We start from the raw sequence: 5925 nt of genomic DNA on the forward strand, positions 1-5925 counted from the left end.
AAAGGAGTATCAGACAGTCAGGGTCCACCGTGCAAAGACTCTGCTGCAGACTATGGCAGAGTGCAATACTTCTGTTAACTCACAGAAGGATATAATAAGTAGGTAAAGCAATTCCTCCCTTACTTGGAGGGTGTGTGGAATGATCTCTGTTAATAATCACAGAGACAAAGGCAATGTGTGCGAAATGGCACCTACCTAGGTCCGCTCTTCTAGTGGTGCAAAAGAGACGAACAGCAGCGTAAGCCGCACAAAGCTCCTACCTGCGTTCGCTCCACTAGTGTGCGAGGACACGAACCACTAGATATGGCACCTGCCTAGGTCCGCTCTTCTAGTGGTGCAAAAGAGACGAACAGCAGCGTAAGCCGCACAAAGCTCCTACCTCTGTTCGCTCCCCTAGTGTGCGAGGATACGAACAACTGCCAGACGCAGTATAAGGAACGTTACCCTAGCGGCAACGTCCACCTACGAGTCGAACCACAAGGCCCAGCCAGACCATGTGCCTCAGGCACCTGCCTATGTCCGCTCCCCTAAGAGGTAAGGATACGGACAGCAGCCGAAGCTGTAAGGTATAAGAACGCTACCCTGCCGGTAGCGCTCACCTAGCATAGACAGAGGAATGCCTAGAGGAACGCGCACAGAGCGTCTACTCTTATGCATGAACCAAGGGAACTGAGCGCCATGCGGCGTGTGTCAGGGTCTTATATAGACTCTGTGCCTCATCCAAGATGGAGGACACCAGAGCCAATCCGCTGCCAGAACGACAGGAGTGACGTCATGCTGGCCTATCACCGAGCAAGGCATCACAAGCACATGACCAGCGACCAATCGGCATAGAAGGTGTCAGAGACATGTGACCTCGTGTCAGCGATGATGTCACCCGCACATGTGCAATGGCTCCAAGATAGGGCTTAGTCTCCGGCGCTCGCACATGTGCAGTAGCAAGAAATCTGGACTTAGTCTCCAGCGCTCGCACATGTGCAGTAGCAAGAAATCTGGACATAGTCTCCAGTGCTCGCAGCAACCGTAACAGAAAGAGTGCTCCTGCTGGGTCCATAAAGGGGAGAGGTTAATCCAGCAGGAAAGCTACCTATACCAATGAATGACAGAAGGAACAATCAGAAAGTCAGGGAGCATTCTTCACAGCCAGACGCTGCGACCTTCTATTGTCAAAAATCACATGACTATCACACCACTATCATGTCACCCGTGACAGTACCCCCCTTCTATGAGTGGTCTCCGGACAGTCAGGATCAGGCCTATTTGGATGGACAGCACATCTGATGCTGGGACCCACATCCTTTCCTCTGGTCCGTAACCCCTCCAGTGCACCAAATATTAAATGATTGAATGGAACAATGTAGAAAATGAGAGTCAACAATCTTAGCTATTTGAAACTCCAAAGTACCATCAACCATGGTTGGGGACAGTGGCAAATGGGATGGCTCCAAAGGTTCTACATACTTTTTGAGCAGTACCCAGTGGAGCACATTATGGATACTAAGAGGCTGAGGTAACTCCAGACGAAATGCTACTGGGTTAATGATGGCAGTTATTTTATAGGAATCAGTAAACCTATGCCCCAGCTTCCAAGAAGGAATGTTCAACTTTATGTTCCTAGTAGACAACCACACATAGTCATTCCCACTTAGGTCCGCACCAGTCAAGCGTTTTTTGTCAGCCATACGTTTGTATCTGTATATATGTAAGACCTGGCTCAACTATAGAAGGAGTGTGGCAAGAAGCAAAATAGACAATAGTAGAATAGATTGCCTTCGGCACACCAGTAAGGAAAGGGAAAAAAAATTTTGATCAGAAAATCTTGATATTTATTGGTAAGGTATATGAAAAAAAGAAAAATGTCCAACGTATCAACTCTTCAGGGGTCTTTCTCAAGGACAATTGATCTACAGAGGTACATGTGCAAATGTATTTTCCACAGGAGGTATATGTTGAACCTTGAATTATATACCTTAGGAATAAATAGTGAGGGGCTCAATGTATAACACAGCACAACAATGTTTTTGCTACTGAGGGTAAAACATGTGTTCTTTACTAATTTGAACATGCTGATTCCAAATATGAACTCAGAATTTGCACAGCACGTCCAGATTTTGAGTTATACTTAGAAAAGGCCATACGCCTATTCAGGCATTGTTGAAGATATTCTTACACACATTCGTTGACCTCCCCGGACCTATCCGGGCATGTCCAGACAGGTATGGGAGCTGATATCAGCACTAACCAGTTATGGCTATATGTAGGACCTATCCAGACATGTCCAGACATGTCTGGGAGCTGATATCAGCACTAACCAGTTATGGCTATATGTAGGACCTATCCAGACATGTCCAGACATGTCTGGGAGCTGATGTCAGCATTAACCAGTTATGGCTATATATAGGGAGTGCTGACACCAGATTTACAGACAACTGTTGGACAGTGTTCAATAAAGTTTTCTTTAAAGCTAGTAGTGCGATTTATCTGGATTACAATGAATAGACGTAAATGTCTTAACGAACCGGACAATTTTTGTTATGTTTGCGGGAAATTTATTACGTTTGATCAACGCAAGAATTTGACCAGAAGAGTAAGAGTTGCTTACAAGTATTATTTTGATTGTCAAGTAGGAGATCAGGATAAAAACTGGGCACCTCATGTGTGTTGCACTGTGTGCTACTCTGGGCTAACGCAATGGTTGAATGGGAAAAGAAAAGGATTGACATTTGCAGTGCCCATGGTTTGGCGTGAACAGAAAGATCATAGTTCGGACTGTTATTTCTGTATGACTAAAATTGCCGGATATTCAAAGAGGAATAAATCACAAATTGTGTACCCTGACTGTGAGTCTGCTCGTAAGCCATTACCACACGATGCGGAGAATCCAGTGCCTGTTCCTCCTTCACCTGCCGCTGCTACTGAGACAGACAGTGATAGCTCTGATCCTAATAAAAAAGATGATGGCAGCGATGATGAATTTCATGCCCAAGAAGATCAGGAATATCAGAAGAGTAAGCCACACCTACTAAACCAATCTGATTTAGATGATCTGATACGAGATCTGTCGTTGTCTAAAGAGAAATCAGAACTGTTAGCCTCTAGACTTCAGGAATGGAATTTGTTACAAGAAGGCACATCAATATCCCACTTTCGTTATCGACACAAAAAGTTAGCTTCATACTATGTCATGGAAAATGGTGTCTGCTTCTGTACTGATGTGAATGGGCTTATGCTAGAGTTGGGTTGTAGACATTTTCCAGATCAATGGAGACTGTTCATAGACTCTAGTAAAGCAAGCTTGAAAGCTGTTCTGTTGCACAATGGCAATGAAAAGCCATCTGTCCCCATTGCACATGCGGTTGGAATGAAAGAAACCTATGCTTCTATGCAGATCATTCTGAAATTGATTAAATATTCAGAACATCAATGGAACATTTGTGCTGACCTCAAAGTTGTTGCACTAGTCCTTGGTTTGCAGTTAGGTTACACTAAGCATATGTGCTTTCTGTGCCTATGGAACAGTCGAGATGACAACAACCATTATAAAATTAAACGGTGGCCCAATAGAGATGAACATAAGATTGGTAAGCACAATGTTCAACACGAATCACTTGTCGATCCACTTAAAGTTTATCTTCCACCTCTTCACATTAAACTAGGACTAATGAAAAATTTTGTAGTAGCAATGGATCGTCAAGGGAATGGATTTAAGTATCTGAAGGAAAAGTTTAGTGGATTGAAAACTGAGGCCAAACTCAAAGCAGGAATCTTTATTGGTCCTGAAATCCACCAACTAATCCATGATGAAATCTTCAAGAAAGAACTCACCCCACTTGAACTAACTGCATGGGATGCATTTATATTAGTAGTTCAAAACTTCCTTGGAAACGAAAGAGCAGAAAACTATGCTGAACTAATAGACAATATGCTTCAAGCATACGAAATGCATGGTGCCCGAATGTCATTGAAAATGCATTTCCTACATTCACATCTTGACTTCTTTCCTCCAAATATGGGTAATGTCAGTGACGAACATGGTGAGAGATTCCACCAGGACATTTCTACTATGGAAAAAAGATACCCAGGTCGCTTTAACCCCAACATGATGGGCGATTACTGCTGGTTTTTGCAACGGGCCACTAGGACCACTCACAAGCACAAAAGCAAGTGCCTGAAGCACTTTTAAAAGTACTCTGCTGAGTTCAAGGCGGTTTCTTAAGCTACTATAAGTGATTTTTAAGTTTTTTGGTTTATTTACCTATACTTCTTTTTCAATAAAAATGATAATACATGTTGTGAAACTGTGGGACATAACGATTCTGTATCTTTATTAATTGCTTATTTTAATTTTCACAAAAATTGGAATAACTTAATATCCTGACGTGCTACAAAAAAACTAACTTCAGATTTGGATTCAGCGCATTCGATTTAGAATAGCGCACATGGTTTTTGCCAAGTAGCAGACAAAAAGTGTTTATTTGTTGTGCTGTGTAATTGGACAAAACCAGAGTATCTTAGTGGCCCAAGAAAAATCCCATGTATGGTATTTTTATAGTATTAATCACTAGGAAATTGATAAGTGAAGGTAGTCACTCGGTCAAGCAGGAGTCAATGAGTCCGAGCAATCGCGTAAGCTATCTGCAGAGTTGATTGATAGCGCAAAAGAGAGTGGGTTTGCTATATGTCTTCAACATGAGAGGCTAGGGAATATATAATGAGCATAATAAAAATAAGAAAAGACATGCTAAAGACAGAAAAAAAACGACATACCGTATGGTGTAATTATTTCATGAATAGAGACAGCTTCAAAAAGGTACGTGGCCCATAGGTAGTGTATAAGTAACTAGAGAAAACCCATAATGTGGGTATACTATGGCTGTAATAAGCCTGTGCTAGCATGGAGGAGAAAATTACACCATATGGTATGTCGTTTTTTTTCTGTCTTTAGCATGTCTCTTCTTAGTTTTATTATGCTCATTGTATATTCTCTAGCCTCTCATGTTGAAGGCATATAACTAACCACTCTCTTTTGTGCTATCAATCAACTCTGCAGATAGCTTACGCGATTGCTTGGACTCATTAAAGCGGGCTTTACACGCTACGATATATCTAACGAGATGCCGGCGGGGTCACGTCGTAAGTGACGCACATCCGGCATCGTTAGTGATATCGTAGCGTGTGACAGCTATGAACGAGCAGAAATACTCACCTTCTCGTTGATCGCTGACACGTCGCTCATTTTCTAAAAATTTCACGTCCTGTTGTTCATCGTACCCGGGCAGCACACATCGCACCGTGTGACACCCCGGGAACGATGAACTGCAGCTTACCTGCGTCCTGCCGGCAATGCTGAAGGAAGGAGGTGGGCGGGATGTTTACGTCCCGCTCATCTTCACCCCTCCGCTTCTATTGGCCGGCTGCTGTGTGACGTCGCTGTGACGCCAAACGTCCCTCCCCCTTCAGGAAGTGGATCCCACAGCGAGGTCGTTAGGAAGGTAAGTACGTGTGACGGGGGGTTAAAACATTGTGCGACACGGGTAAGAAATTGCCCGTGCCGCACAAATGACGGGGGCAGGTGCGATTGTAAATGCGATCGCATGAGAAATTGCAACATGTAATTCAGCCTTAACTCCTGCTTGACCGAGTGACTACCTTCACCTATCAATTTCCTAATGATTAATACTTCACCACCATACATGGGATTTTTCTTGGGTCACTAAGATATTCTGGTTTTGTCCAATTATACATTGAGCCCCTCACTATTTATTCCTAAGGTATATATGTAGTGCTCGTGAGGTATCAGGTGCCACAAAATATGTAACCTGTGGACAACCCAAACCCTGGAATACCAGTGCCGGTGACAACACAACACACAAACACACAACCCCTTTTCCCTGCCTGGAGACAGCTTAGAGACGGGTCTGATGG

This window comes from Anomaloglossus baeobatrachus, chromosome 2, assembly GCF_048569485.1.
Source record: "Anomaloglossus baeobatrachus isolate aAnoBae1 chromosome 2, aAnoBae1.hap1, whole genome shotgun sequence".
Classification (NCBI taxonomy): Eukaryota; Metazoa; Chordata; class Amphibia; order Anura; family Aromobatidae; genus Anomaloglossus; species Anomaloglossus baeobatrachus.